At 35.2% G+C, this 16,525-nt stretch overlaps 1 protein-coding gene across 7 annotated transcripts in view; it reads left to right on the top strand.

The window, feature by feature from the left end:
• UNC5D (unc-5 netrin receptor D) overlaps positions 1-16,525 on the top strand; it is a 550,673-nt gene that overhangs the window by 102,012 nt on the left and 432,136 nt on the right. The gene's annotated exons all lie outside the window — the stretch shown is intronic.

The raw sequence follows: 16,525 nt of genomic DNA, 5'->3' as shown, positions 1-16,525 counted from the left end.
TTTTATGTTGAACAACTAATAACAATCGAGAAATGTGACTATGTGCTTAAAACTCAGTGATATTTTCAGCAATGTTCATTTAAACCAATTTTGGTTTTTCTGGGGTGTGTGTGTGTGTAAAACAAGAGAAGCCAGAGAGTATGTTTGCCATAATGCTTGATTCATTTGATTCACTGAGATAGATTTGAGAACCAGCTCATCTGAGCCAAGGAGAAGTAGGTGTATACTTATACTGAGATTTTTCAGTGACCATGGAGATTTTCTGTTAGAGACCAGAGTACTGAATGCCCATTGCAGGACTGGCATCTGGCCAGTGGCACAGAGGAGGTTTTGTAGAGGGGAAGAGATTCTGCTCCCATCTCTGACTTCACTGTGCTTTTCTTCCTGGCTCACTTTTAGACACGTTCCAGTTTGCTCACAGCTTTCACCCCTGCCAGTTTCCTTCTTCCTTGCCTTCTGGCTTCTGCCTCAGTCTATGTTTTCCATGCACCAGCCCTGATTTGCCTTGTTAAATGCACCCTGACCAACTTCTGCCCTGAATTCTATTCCTCACCTTCACAGGATCAGGCCCTTGAAAGCTACTAGATATTTAATTCCACTCTAGGTTCCCTTGATGTAAGCCTGTATGTACCTTGGGGCTTTTTTCTTTTTTCTTTTTTTTTTTTTTAATTATACTTTAAGTTTTAGGGTACATGTGCACATTGTGCTGTTTTCACTCATTTAGGGCATTGTAGTGAATATCGCTTCATAGGAGATATCTGAATCTACCTTCTATAACATACTTTTATGCCTAAAATGGCTTTCTGATAACTTATTTGGAAAAGAAAAGAAAGAGAACTTAGAGAACAGATCCATGTAACAGTTTGATGTAGTCCAAAGTATATTGGCATTGGGACCTAACTCTACCTTTGAATACACAGTACAGTGCAAATACATAAAGGAATCTATCCATTCCTCCTTCCTTCCCTATTGAGAGCTAATTGAGTGGTTAATGGTATATAAGATCCAGGAATAAAAAGAAAACATTTATTTTCCCCATAGCAACCAGTCCTACTTGTTAATAAAATAATGGAAAAGATAGAGAAATAAGCAAATAAGTCCTATATGATGTGATTAATTTTAATACTTTGAGGTCGTGAACATGGTGGCATATCCAGTAAAATGTAAAATGTAGTGGGACTCATTTATTTCCTTTCCATCTGTCTATTTATGCTCAAAGTGAAGTCTTTACAGAGAAAAGGATGTATGATTTAGGATTGGAAGGAAGGCTAGTTCTCCAGGGCATCAAAAGGTGCAAGGGAATTTCAGGAATTAAGAATATAATATACAGAGGCGTGGAAACACGGATGTGTGTTGAGCATTTAGGAGACCTGAATTCCTTGTGTGCTGCTGCTGCATGGATAGTGTGTCGGAGTAGAAGAACATGTCTAGATTGGAAGATGGGGACTGTAACTGAATCCAGGTTCCAATGCTCAGCTCTCAAAAGCAAGAACTCCAGAGACAGAGTTGTTTGGAGGAAAAGCAGGTTTATTTGGGGAGCCAGCACACTGAGAAGATGGTGGACTATTGTTCTAAAGCACCATCTTGAGTCAGTATAATTTTAGGCTCTTTTTATGTTAAGGGCAGTAGGAAGAGGAAGGGGTTGAGATCAAAAAGTAACTGGGTGCCAGTGAGGGTCCCAGGAGCCTGGGAATTTTGTCCTTGGTCAGGTCACAGTGCCTCTACAAATCTTTCACAAAACATTGTTGGTTTACACACGTCTCCTTTAATTCAGAGCTAGTTTTAAAAACTACATGATTGCTATTTTTGCATATTATCTCACTGCTCTAAAATTATCCTAGTCTATGTTCAGGGATGGGTAAAGGCCCCTTAAACAAAAATGGAGTTAGTTATGTTCTTTTCATGCTTCACTGTTACAGGACCAGATGATGGGAAGAGGATTTTCTCATGAACCCTTGTCTGCCTCCATTCCCATGAAAATACACAAAATCACTTGGTCACAATAGTCTAGAAAACTTCTGTCTCTGATAGCAGGAATACATGACTGTAAACAGACATATTCCTGGGAATGCCTTGATGCTGGACATCCAGTACGGACTCAGGGAGGAACACTGTAAGCTGTTGAGGGCCAGATCCAGCAACATAGCACATGGCTCTGTGTGGACCAGAGTTATTACTCTATAGGTTTTTATTTGGGAACTAACTGCCTTACTTGGAATATGGTCACTAGTTTGGTGTGCTTGAGGGTTCACAGGGAAGTGAGAGTATGGATGAAAACATTGGAGAAAGTATCTCTGGTTAAAGGGAAGGTTTGGAATCTTCCATTTGCAACTTACAGAAAAATCATCTCTCCTTTGTCTCTGGTACCCAGGTCCAGAATTCATTGTTCACCTCTTTGCAATTTATTTGGTCATCTGGGATATATGACTGGGAGAAGAAACTGAACATGTACCCACTGTGTGCAAAGCATGGTGAACAACAGGCACTCTTACTTGAGGACCTTAAAGTTGAGATTTTCATAATAGCCACAGAAACAAGGATATAAGGATTTGTTGGTTTATTTCCAGCCTTGAAGCTCAGTGGCCCAAACTTTCAAATCTAATGTTATATGGGTGAAACATATTTTGGTCAAAATATATTCTTCTGACATTCACTTACCTGAGAGTAAAATATATTTTCAGAAATCTAATCTGAATTTAATCTTTCATACTTTAAAAGCAGTTAATTTTAAGGAATCTAAACTGAATGTAATCTTCCCTACTTTAAAAGTGGTTAATTTTAAGAACTAGGAACATACACTGCCCTGTGACTATTGTAATAGTAGTTATCTATGATATTTACCTGCTCCAATAGCTGATGTTGACACAGCTAAATCACAAAGATATCATTCAATTTTGGTGAGATATAATACTCAGAGCAAAATCTCTGAACTCTTCTATTCATACTGGAATAATTTAGAATTTTTTCCATTATAATCTAGAAATTTTTATAAATCCTCAAAACTAATTATATGCAATTTAGGACACTTGTCACTCATTTTTGATATCTATGGGGAAAAAAAGTCATGACCTACTTAAACAGAAATTCTTCTCAAGTTCCATGTAACATGGATTTTAATTCTTGGCTGACCTATCCCTTAGATATCCTTTCGCATTTACGGTAGTGATCAGAAAAGCCAAAACCAGAATGAGCATAAGAAGGAGCTTGTTTTTTTTTTCTGTTTTTTGTTTTTCCAGTAGTGACAAATTTAAAATTGATTGAACTGATCATTGGATATACTCGCAGTGATAGAATCTTCTCCCTCTTCTCTTTTGCCATTTTAAAATACTTTAGTCTGTCGTCTTGATATAACCTTTATGCAAGTACTTAGAAGAAAGTGGAGATGCTTAATAATCATGTAAATTAGGCAGAAAAGATACATCTTTGATAGGAGAAATAACTACTAGCAGAACATCTTAATAACAAGTGACCAGAGATGTGGCACATATTTTATGCCAATGGAATTAATAGTGAAACATGCAGCAACCAGCTAATTTTTTAAAAAATGAGATGATCATAGTTAATTCTGTTTCATAAGACACACTAAGGAAAAAGATGTTGTATAGGTGGTTTATGCAATAACCATGTGGTTCTTTTTGCAACATTTTTATATTTGGGAAGAATAGGGAAAAATGTCGAATACTCAATTTCACAGTAGTCTAAATGGCATGCTTCACAGTATCAACACCAATACTGTAGAATATAGGTCTTCTCTTTTTTTTCCCCTTTGTTTAAGTTTCCTTGGTAACAATCTTATAACATCTGAAAAATATTTACCGTGGATGCATTTAAGTAATTTCTCCCCCTGGTTATTTGCTATCTGAACAACGCCCTTTGTAGAATTCGTAGGGCCCAGTGTAGCTCACATGCAGGATCTTGTAAATAATATAAAACTCAGTGATCCAGGTCGAGGAGTTTGGACCTTTCCCGTGACCCCAGAATCCCAGGTAGATCATAATTTGTCTTGGGGACAGACCGAAAGAGAGAAGAATGCTTTCCTGCCTCCAGTGCTCATTCCTATTCGTCATATGGGATTTGATCCTCTACTGAGTGATCACATAATATTATAGAATTGCTTGTCATGTTACCTTCTGATTTAAAAGATGTTGGGCATGGTCTTCTGTAATATGTGTGGGAAAACAGGGATTCATCAGGTAACTTGTTGGGAATCCACCATCGGCAGATAACGGGAGTACAGATAGAACCACCCACAGGTTTGGTCTGTCAGATCTTAGAAGTTGCTTGTACATTTTGGGACAGATGTCTGCTAGGGCACATCATCATTTACTAAGAAATACTCAGGACCTCTAGAGTGGCGTTTCTTAAATAACATTTGGTAAAGTGGTGTGAACCACACCAGCCTAAAGGAAACCTGGGATACTTGATAAAAACCCAGATTCCTGGGCACAAACCCGTCCTGGTCACAGATTCCTGGGTAGAGACCTACTACCTTACTAGCTCAGGGGAGACACTGTGCTCTATCACCTCCATTTAGATTCTATGCTAGTTAACAATTTGGTGAACATTCCCATCTCTACATATATCTAACATAGAGGGAGATATTGTGCTATTTCAAAGTGTGCTGCAGCCATTATGACATCGCGTCTCTTAACTGCTAGAGTGCAGAGCATTTTAAACAAATACCTCTGCTACATTTTGTACAAGCTGTAGTCTTCTAAGCAGTGGTTTCTTAAGTTTAGTGTACATCAGAATCACGGGGAGGTCTTATTAGAGGACAAATTCTGGTCCTACTCCTAGAGTTTCTGATTCAGTAGTTCTGGGATGAGCCCTAAGGATCTGTGGTTCTGACAAGTTCCTAGGTGATACTGACACTGCTGGTCTGGGGACTTTACTTGGAGAATCAATGTTGTAGGGTATTAAGATACAAATTGTTTTTGGTGAGGACTCAAAAACTGTTTCTCCTCTGATCTGTCGAGCTCTCCTCTTTTTCTTTCCTGTCTCAGATTTGTATAATAGAATGAAAAGAATCATACTTTAAATTGTACCACCTGTGTATTTTTATGTCTTGTTCTTGTTGCTTGAGAAAAACGTTAGAGGTCATCATTCTATTTTAATCTTTGCTAACCTGATGGGCAAATAATAAATATCTTGTAAAAACATCTGATTTCATTGATCACTCAATATTGAATACTTTCATTGTATGATACACAGTCCTCTTTTAATTTGGTTTATTGTTTATAGCTTATCTTTTTTACAGAGGTTTTAGTGTTTTTCTTGATGTTTTGTAAGAGGGCTTAATAGGTAAAATAAGTCATCCATTTATCTGGGAAATGTTTCCCCATTTGGCATTTTCTTTGTAACCCATTCAGCTTTTACATTTGCTACTTGAAGAAATCTAGCTTTAATGAAGAAACTAAAAATCTTCTTTGCTAAGTGATTCCCTTTCACTATGTGGCTGCTACAGGCTTCTGTTTCTTCCAGCCACAGGGCTTGTGGTATCCTCTCTTCTATGTTAGCCATCATTTGGTTTTCAGAGCCTCAGAAACAAAAGGATACTTTATGCAGTTCTGCAGCCTTGCTGTTTTGAACATAAATGAATTTGTTTCAAAATTCTATTTAAGGACTGCTTTTATCATTCTTGCAGCTTAAAGTTATTAACCTATACAAGAATGTCCTTAAAGAGTCATCTGAAGGTTACATAAGACTACCTATCAAAATTGATGTGTCCTGTACTGATCAATGCTAGAGAATTTCAGAGATTGCTATGACTAGTGTCACCTGGAGCAGTTGTTGCTTGTGGGAGGTAGTGGCTTGAAATGGTTCTGTTGGGATTTGAATGTACAGAAAGATAGGAAAAGACAATTCTGGGTTGGTTTCTGTTTTCTTGTAAGCAAGAGAGGCCTCTTGTAACAGAAAGTATATGAAGAAAAATAAACGGCAATGCTGGAATGTGGGCCCACCTGCTCATCTGAAATTGATTTGCCGGGTAGTAAGATGCGACTGTACACATCAGACCCGGCTGACCTTCTGGGCTACTTTCCACACACAAAGGAATACAATGTCCTTAGTCCTGGATCAAATTTGGCAGTACAATTCCATGATCTCCATGATTCTGCTGGGAGAGAATTTTGCCCTCCTCTATATCTTTATTTCATGTTCACCTGCATTGGCTCAGGTGATCCTACTGTGTAACTACAGAAGACTGTAAATGATATCCTTAGATATGCTGAATGGCTGTGCAGGAGTATAAATGATATTTATGAGGAAGTTGGGAGTGCTTTAAATATTGTGAAAATGTTGACTTTGACACATCCAGGATAATGATGCAGAAACAGTAGGCTCTTTGTAAACTGTTTAATGGCAACAATTTTCTAAATCAAAGCAATCTACACTTCCCCATTTACAATTTCATCTCCAACTACTACAGTCTCGTAAAGAGGTTTACTACACTGAATCTTTTGCCTTTTTGAATGATTATCTTAGTACCCTGATGCTTCAGATCCTTTACATTTTATCTTTCAAAAGCATAGAAATATTACATGGGGGATGAGGGGAACATCATTTTTGCCAAAACATAGTATTACTGATAGATAAAAAATTTCTTTAAGAAGCACACATTTATAAAATCGTGAGATGACTTTCTTGTCATAATAGTGTTTAATACCCTAGATAAGTACTAATACTTAAGTGGGTTTGTGCGTTTGTATATAGAAAAAATATATTAGTAATCTAAACATGTGTCTAGCCTATAGGTTAATGGGTTTGCTGTAGTAAATGCCAAAAGGATTATACAGTGCAACTCCATTACATTTAATGTTTCAAATGTGGCAAAGTTTGATCTATATATTAACTTTTGTGTTTGCTAACTCATAGGCATTTACCTAAAAATACACTTTTCTCCATGTGTGAGCTGAAAAGAATGCTTGTAATCTAATTATATTTGACTGTAGCCAGTGCTGTTTACATTTTATAAAGCCTACATTTATTCCTGACCTGCTGTGTCTTCATTTAATGATTTTCTTCTAGAATTTTCCATGACCCCTTTTGCTTGCATTGGCAGAGAAAATAACACAAAATAGCAGAAATGTGGAAAAAAAAAGTAGTGCCTGCTAGAAAATACTTGAGCCTTTCCAAGGGAACCTGGAAAGAAAAAAGTGTCCTACTGTGTGGTTTGGTTTTGTCATATGGGGCATTTCTAGAAATAAAAATCCTGCTATACTCTGCTTCAAATACATTTGAATAACACATTTCTGTTAGTAAATTTTCTGATCTAATTTTCATTGTAATTTAAAAAGAGGGATTTCTTTTATTCACTAAAGTGATTTTCATCCTTGACTGTGTTGGGCATGGGAAGAAGAGTAAACGTAGCTGTGTGCTCAGAAACACAACATGCCAACTTTATATCTCTGGGACTTTGCTATAAACTTTTATTTTAAATGTTCTGTGTGCTCACAAAAATTTAGAGGATATGAAACACATATTAGACTTTTTTTTTAACCTCAAACACCGAATAAAAACTCATGCATGAAAGTGCCTAATAAAATGGAAAGTGCCCAAAGTGAGGAACAGAGATTTTATGATTCCAATACAGACCTGACAGAAAAAAAATTAAGGTAAAGCAGAGTCATCTCTTTGTAAAGAGCATCACCAACTGAAAGAAAGAAGATTTGCACACTTTATTATGGTGGCCTTTTTTGTCTGTGGATAGTCTATCCTGACCTCTCAGGTCATGGCGTGTGTTTTCTTTGGAGAAATCTCAAGTCATTTTTAACATGCTGAAATTCTTAAAAGAGAGAAAAGAATTCTCTGAGTTCAAAAATGCTTTGCTTTACCGTTGATGTGTTTCCAGTCTGTATATTCCCTGGGGTAAAAGGAAAATGAACTCTAGCTTTTGGGACAGCATAGGCAAGAACTGTGAGTGGAAGCCATGGTATCATGATTATTTAAACAGTAGGATTGGACTGAGGAAGTCTGTGGAAACAATCGATTTTCTTTGTGTGGGAATGCATGTCTGATTAGACTGTTTACATGATAATGACTAGTATATATTTATGTAGAAAGTAATTAAAACTGATTAAGATTCTAAAGGTTTTTTCCTTGAATATGTTTGAAGAGTCAATGTAAAAACGTTGGTGATACATGGAACTTCAGAGTCTATTTTCATCTTTAGATATATGGGCTGTTTTCTTCCTTGTTTCAATACGTGGTTGCACAGTCCATATGTGAACTATAGTTGGAACAGGGTTAATTGTCAAAAGAAAATGGAGGGGTAATATAGAAGAGAGGAATTTTCTTTGAACATTTTACTTTTTCAGAAATATCATGAAATTATATTTATGCATTGTTAATACATGTTATGTGTATTAAATATTGTATTACACCTCCATATAACCAAAATTTTTATGTTCAGCTATGTAATATTTGGTATAATCAAAGGTCAGAAAAATTGGTACCATGGCCTTGAGTATGCAATGGAATGAGTTGCTTGTTTTGACTGTAGATAAGTAGTGTGTCACTATTCCAAATATTAATCTCATTGTTAGAATTATTACTGTGATCATTCTGATAAGGCAGTAAGTGTTCACTGCTCCTTAATATATACATCTTTTTTTTCTTCTAATGATTCTATATTTTAGATGTTGGCATTCACATAATGATTTTCCCTTTTTGTTTGGGTTTGTTTCTGAGAAGCCACATTGGACCTCTTCAGAGCAACACAATACATCAATGCAGACAAGAGAGTTTATACATTAAAGCACAATAACCATTATTCTTTAGTATAGGTTAATTGAAGCTTGGCAGAAGTTGAACTAAAATATAAGGGAGGGGTGCTCACCACCATTAGAAGGATAGCAAAGAACAGCTTAATGTTTTGGAAAATGGCCTTTGAGTCTTGTAATGTGAATGTGGTCGACAGAACACATTGATTGACGAGTTAGAATAATTGGTAGGTTTGGAGCAGAATTAGATTCTTTTTGGCAGTGTGCTGGAACAGACTCTGGCTCCATGAGCCAATAATCTACCCAAGTGGTCAGTGGGCTTTGTAGGATGTGTGTTTAGTCATTCATGTTTAGAGGCTTTATAGCCCAACCAAACTTTCTTTGTCATATTTTGAGGATTTTGCTTACATGTGTGATGAACACATGGCATTCACCCTTCATCTTTAGTCTATACTCAATCTGAAAAATGTATGTCGTTATTTTCATTGCAGCCAGCATGGATTCTCTGGGATGAGATGAGAGTTCCCCTCGGAATATCAATATAAAGATTTTGTTAAAATAGCCATAATTGCAAAACCATAATTGTCTCCCCCAGTATACATTGAAGTGATTCTTGGTGATGTGATTCCTTTAGGATTTGGTTGGAAGATATTTGAGTGTCATCATACCTTACTGCTCAAGCTCCAACACTTCTCTCCTTGCTAAGCTCACTTCTGTGAACCATAATCTAATCAGAGGCAGCAAAGAGAGAAAGAGGCCAGGCCTCAAGATCGGTGCTCTTTGTACTTCATGAGTGTATTCCTCATTTGTGATTTTTGTATGAGAATTTTAACTCTGTTGAACTCTAGAATTCAGTTGAAATATCACTTGAAATTTATGCTACATAGCCCAAGAGGTCACCTGAAGAAAGACCAGGGAAGTTTACAAAACATGAATGAAGATCTAACAGAAACACAGCTGAGAATAACCTGTGATTGGGAACTAAAGGCAAAGGAGAAATATTCAGTTTTATTTCATATTTCTTTAATGGAAATTCTTCAAACTGCAGAAGTAATACCTCTTTGTTTTGTCAAGTGAAACAAGGCAATACAAAGATGTATAAAGGCAAAGTTGGTTATCTGCCTTTTCTCCTGACATTATCCCCACCTTTCCATCTAATGCAGCTAATATTGGTAGCTTAGTGTCCACTCTTCCACTTTTTCTATTGCCTATAAAAATGTATTAAAGTATATTTAAGTTCTCATGTCATTAGTGGTGTTGTTTTACCAAAAAAATTTATATATATATTAGTCTGTAATTTGCCTTTTCACTTAAATATATGTCATGGAATTAACAAGTTATGAATGCAAGACACAGAAGCAGAGGAGCAAGAGTAAAGGGGTATCTGGAATGTTCTTAGGCACAGTTGGGAAATAAACATTCAATAATTACAAAGTCTGTTGAGTAGTACAGGATAGGTGGATATTCTGAATATTAATGATTAGGTAGAAATTTACTTCTTTATTTCTTGTAATCAAATATGTAGAAATGCTATTTGGAGCTTTAGATTACCCTAGGAAAATCAATGCAGAATACACCAAGTTCTCCTCATCTAGTCATGAGAAAAGGAACTTTAAGACTACAATGAAATATCATTTCTTTGATATTTCAAAGAACGACAATGAGAATGACAAACGTTAAAAATTCTGATAATTCCCAAAATGGAGTGGATACAGGAAAGAGGAATGATTTTTCCTACTATGACAAGTAAATTTGAAAACATGTTTTCATTATCTAATAAAGTTGAAGATGTATATATCCTGGACTTAATGCTTCCATACTAAGAATGTACCTTTGAACCAAGGTTCTCAAATAGTACTATCTCAGGACACCTTTAGAGTCTTAAAAATGATCAAGAACCCTAAAGATTTTTTCTTATGTAAGTTTTCATCTATTAGACATGAAATTTTAGTAAACTTTATTACATTTAGAAACAATAAAACCCATTATATGTTAACACAAACAGTGTATTATCAAAAATAACTTTTTAAAAAATTTAGCAAATTTACATGACATTATTTAAAATTTTTGAAAATGTCTTTTCAAATGTTTGGCTTCATAGAAAGCTGATTCTCATATTTGGTTCTGCATTTACTGTGTGATATATTGTTTGGTTCCAGTATGTGAAGAAAATCTGGCCCCACAAGTATACTTGACAAAGGAAGGAGTTTTTTAACAGCCCTTTCAGATATTGATGGTATTCTTTTTGATGCTACACTAAAACCTCACAAGTGGTAGTTTTTTGAAGTTAAGTGACAATGTAGGAATCTGAAACCATATTAAAGAATTTTTACACTCTGTTCTATTAGCCTGCATATCTTTACCCATAATTTTGTCACTTCAAACAATGATCAATTAGAAAATGTTGGTTCACTGAGTTATTTATATCTTCTGAATGCTGAGCCATTTCACAATGCAATATCAAAACCATTTTCATTACTATTACCACTGATTTCATCAGAAAAGCTTTTGTATATTAGAAAGCTATAAAGTTCAGAGTAGCAGTTAAGTTTTCCAAAATTCTAATTTTCAATCAAAAGCACAAATTTTGTCATTGGCAATGAATACTGTCAGTTTCTTAAAACAATTATAGTCTCATTATTTATTTTGGAGAAAATGTCTGCTTAAGTCTGAATAATTATAGCTTTTTTCAGACATTCTTTCAAGTAACACATGGCACTCCATGAACTGAAAAGCCAGTTTAGTTTATAACTCAGTCACATGAGAGCTTTTTCTTAAGATTACCACTGTACTTCAATATGCTGCAGAATGGCTTTATGCATAATTTTTGTTATTAAAAGACATATACTCAAGGGTAGAGACCTAATAAAATTAGTGACTTTTAATGTCATCAAGGACTTGAAACTGGCACTTTTTCTGCTGCAAGTAACTGGCAGTAAAGGATACAGTGATTAATAAAGATTGGTGCCACGGTTTCCATTGTGCTAACAGCACCAGCGGTTGTGTCCGCATTGAATTGTCCACCATCTGTGCAATATCAGTGTAGTGAAAACATCACATAATATTCTTGTGTTATTATTAAATTAATAATTTAATTTAATAAATTAATTTATTTTTTTTGCCTGGATCTCCCAAAAGAGTCTTGGGAACCCCCAGAGTTCTGGAAACCATGTTTTGAGAATAATTGCCTTCAAAGCTTGGACATGTGCAACAAATTATGTGTACGAGAATGTTTACAGTATAGTTCCATTTAACAGAAAAATATTTGGAAATAATTTAAGTGTCCATTAACTTAAGCATGGATAAACAAATTGTAGCATAGTCATTTAATGGGGCCCTAGCTCAAAAACATAATGTTACCTGAAAAAAAGAAGTGCAGGCAATTACAGCAATCTGACTCGCCTACTGAAGTGGGTCTCCCTTAGCGTAGGTGTCTTTGTCTATTTCATTCATGTTGATGTCTTAAGTAAATAAAAGTGCCTAGCATGTAGTAGGCATACAATAAGTATTTGTTTAATGTTTGAATAATTTTCATGAATAAAACTCAAAAACATGTACTATTCAACGATATATTTAGAGAACACTGCGGGAATCAGTAATTCCCTCAACCCTCCCCACTTTTGATTTCAAAACCTCTAGCTTTAAAGTGGACTCCAAAAGTGATTTCATACTGGTGGTCCAAATGATTATTTTTGGCATAATAATTTAGAAACAGTTAAATTTCCTATCTTCCATCCTTTTTTTTAAGTCTCAGTGGAAGTGATGTTTATAGTTTGTTTAATAAACCGGGGGAATGGGAAACGTTATGTTTAGAAAAATGTGTAAGAACATGCTGTCTTAATGTTTTTGAGTTTGTTTTGATTTCCAATCTGTGCACTCTCTTCTTTCACGGCCATCAAGTGCTTGCAGATTGTTGCAGTTTTTGTTGTTTTCAGCACAATCCCTTAAATTCATTAAGTAGATAATGTTTATATTTCATTTAATGGGAAAGGAAAGATTCCGAAAATATCTAAAAAGTTATTTCAAACAGACTGTATCTTGAGACTGCATGTCATTCTAGTGAGAATATTTCTTTCTGCTGACTTCAAACAGTTGAGTGTGTGTGTGTGAGAGAGAGTTGGTAATTAAACTTTATAAGCAGACAAGCTTAAAACAGTAGCATAAATATACTTAAGCCTGAGGCAGTTGAAAAGTAGCTGCAGGAATCCACGTGTGCAAATACTTTTAACAGAGGCCTCACTTGCACAGCCTTGAGACTCACTTTTTTTCCCCCAAAATACCATTGAAAATCCTTTTCCTTTCTCCTACCCACATAATCCCCTACATGACTCATAGACCTTTAAAACTATTATGTACCTTAAAAGTCAGAGGTGATCTTATCCAGGGATTTTTACATCCCTGACAGTAGTATTTAAAGCAACTGAACTCAGAATATAAAATATATCTATACATTTAGATTGTATTTTAGAAAGTCAGGCTGGTAGAACAATGGAGTTTAAATAATTTGAAGTCTCAAGTATCATGGAAAGGCGTACCATCATGGTTGTATCTTCCATGCTTCTGAATTGTATCCAGTGCCACCTTACCGATGGTGTTCTTGAAGAGTATAGACCCAAACAACTGTTCTTCTGTGCATAAAGACTGAGGATTATTGTCCCCTAGGAAGGAAGAAGTGTATAGCGTTAAATATTTGCCACCTTAAAAAAGAAATTTTCTAATTTCACTCTCCCTAGCCTTAGGGATTGTCATTAGGCCAACTGCCTACTATGAGAAAGTGTTTGCTTTAGTAGAATTGTATATGATAAGGGTTTAGTTTTATTTTTAAAATTATTGATAATAAATGCAAGGTAAAATATGAAGGTAATATTTTTCCCCTTTAATATTAACAAAGGGTTAAAAGTTTGAAAATGACTAGTGCTGATATTGGCATGGATATAGAAGGTAGAAACATGCATACATTGGTTAACTGGTGGTACCAGTTTTCTTGGAGGGCAATTTTTCAGTAAACAGCAAAATCTCTTGAAAGTGATTCACATATTTCAATTTTTAAAAACCGTTCAAAGAAACAGAAGATAATCATGCAAGTACACATATAAGCATTTACATAAGGACACATTGAAGTGTTTTTTGGTATTTACAAAAATTAAATCAACCTGATATTCCATTAAGAGATAAGAAAAATATATAAGTAAAGACGATATTAGATAACTAATCATTAACACAAAGGTATGGTTCTATATTTATTGACACATAAGATGGTTATTATGTTAAATAATCAGGTTCAAATTATGATTAAAAGTTACATATACATGTTCATCGAAATGAAGCAGGAAAGACATACACATAAGTAATAGTTATGATCCTGTATGGAGGAATTTCCAATGATTTTTTTGTTGGTTTGATTGGTCCTTATTCTCTTTACAAGATTTTCATAACAATTATTTGTTGCACATGTGATTTTAAGAGTAAAGAAAAAGCTACCAACATAAATTATAAGTAAAATTCTGTTCTTTAGTGAAAATAAGTTATTTCCCTTTTTATTGCACTATAATTGTATTGATTCAAATGTTGCTAAAAATAAATTATTCATTAATAAGGTCTTAGAAGACATCTTTGTTCTGTAAAGATTTTCTCAATGCTAGTATTTCTTTTTTGTTTGTTTGCTTTTGGTTTTGAGACAGAGTCTCACTGTGTCACCCAGGCTGGAGTACAGTGGCACAATCTCGGCTCATTGCAACCTCTGCCTCCTGGGTTCAAGTGATTCTTCTGCCTCAGCCTCCCGAGTAGCTGGGACTACAGGTGCATGCCAACACGCCTGGCTAATTTTTGTATTTTTAGTAGAGACGGGGTTTCACCATGTTGGCCAGTCCGGTCTCAGACTCCTGATATCAAGTGATCCACCCGCCTCGTCCTCCCAAAGTGCTGCAATTACAGGCGTGAGCCACTGAGCCTGGCCAATGCTAGTATTTCTTAATAATGGCACCTGACCGATATACTTTTGCCTTTTGTGGAGAAAAATAGTGGACACCTTAAAACAAAGTAAATGTAAAGTAGCCTTTACAAATATGGCCCTAAATGTAGAAGCCATTGAAGTAAAGCTTGACAAATTCAACTACATAAAAAACGTGCTCATAACAAAAGCTACCCTAAGCAAATTCAAAAGACCAATGGAACTTAGGAAAATAATTTTTCAAATTCCTATTACAGCCAAAGGGCTAATATCTTTAAAATAAAGAACTTGTAGAAATCAATAGGGAAAAACCAGCAACTCAATACAGAAATAGCATAAGAATATGAGCCAAGCATTCAGAGAGTCATGAATGGCTCCTAAACATAAATAACACTTACAGTTGTAACATTTAGAGTTTGAGAATTACAAAAGAAAACACTCTGAAATGCCAATTTGTCACCTGTCAAATTGGCAAAAGCCCAAACATTTCATAGTACTGTTGTCGTGTCCGTGGATAAAATCAACTGTTGTCTTTGGGATTGTAACTTTATAGAATCTCCACATACATAATATTGACAGTGATTATTTAAACTATGAACCCACATATTCTTTGATTTACAGCTCACATTTTTGAAATGCTAGATATATTGCATACTAGCATACTATGTATGGAAGAGGTAATTCATCACAACATTGTTGGTAAAAAGCAAAGACTACAGGCATCTTAAAGTTCATTGATAGGGTTCCAATTAAATGCAGAGCAGTATGCTATATATTATTCTTAAAAAGAAGAAGATACCTTCATGTGTATTCATACTGAAAAAAATCCAAAAAAGATAGTGGGAAAAAGAAAGTTTAGGACACTGGATAATGTGTGTGTAGAAAAGGGGACAGTTACACATCTCTGCACATACACGTGTATAAAATTTATAAAATGAGCATATGATTACATAAACATATGATATTTACATAAGAGCAAAAAATTAATATTCGTTGCTTCCAGGGAAGAGCACTGACTGGCTAGAGACGTTGTGGAGAGGTTGACTTTTCACTGCATACTCTTTACAAAGCTTGGAGCTTGGATAGTTTAAGTAAATCACTTAGCTTGAAAATGAATGAAACATATATTTAAAATATAATATGAATAATATATTAATGTGACTGCCTACAGCAACTTGTTTTAGGTATGTTTAGTAATTTCGTGCAAGGGAGATTGTATCAAACACGGGAAAATTTATTGGAATCACAGCGTATTGCTATTTTTTTCACTTGTCCCCAAGTGTTAATCTGGGGTTCCAGTACGAATAAGATGAAATAAGCAGGTAATTTCTCTCTATGCCATGTTTATTCTCTTTTCTTTCCCCCCCTCTCTTGCTTTGTTCTTTTGATATATTAAGCAAAGCAGAGACCAATATGAGTGACAGACTGTCATTGAGAAACCTCAGGTGAGAATTTTTATGAGTTTATGACATCTTTGTTAATAAGCACTTAAAATTAACATCTTATAAGATGTTAACAGAGAAATGTTGTGAACTCCAGGGCAACTTGAGCTGTTTCATATGCATGTGTTTTCAAGGTAACTGAGCTTTTCCTTTTGGTTATGCATAATTTATTTTGCTTAGTTTATATAGTACCCACCATCATTGATCCGACCTCTTTCTTGTTGTTAATGTACCTTTACTAAGGTGAGGGAGATGTTCTCTTAATACCAGAAAAGCAGGTTTTTACTTAAAACTCTAAAAAAGTGGCCTGGTTTTCTTAGTTTACTTATGATTTTGTCCAATATATCCTTTGCTGCATTAAAAAACTCAAAACCTAGTGGCCTTGAATAACTATTTTATGTAGCTCAGGATTT

The sequence above is a fragment of the Gorilla gorilla genome, chromosome 7, assembly GCF_029281585.2.
Source record: "Gorilla gorilla gorilla isolate KB3781 chromosome 7, NHGRI_mGorGor1-v2.1_pri, whole genome shotgun sequence".
Classification (NCBI taxonomy): domain Eukaryota; kingdom Metazoa; phylum Chordata; class Mammalia; order Primates; family Hominidae; genus Gorilla; species Gorilla gorilla.
The sequence above is the reverse complement of the archived record's forward strand: the minus strand, read 5'-3'. Positions and strand labels throughout refer to the sequence as shown.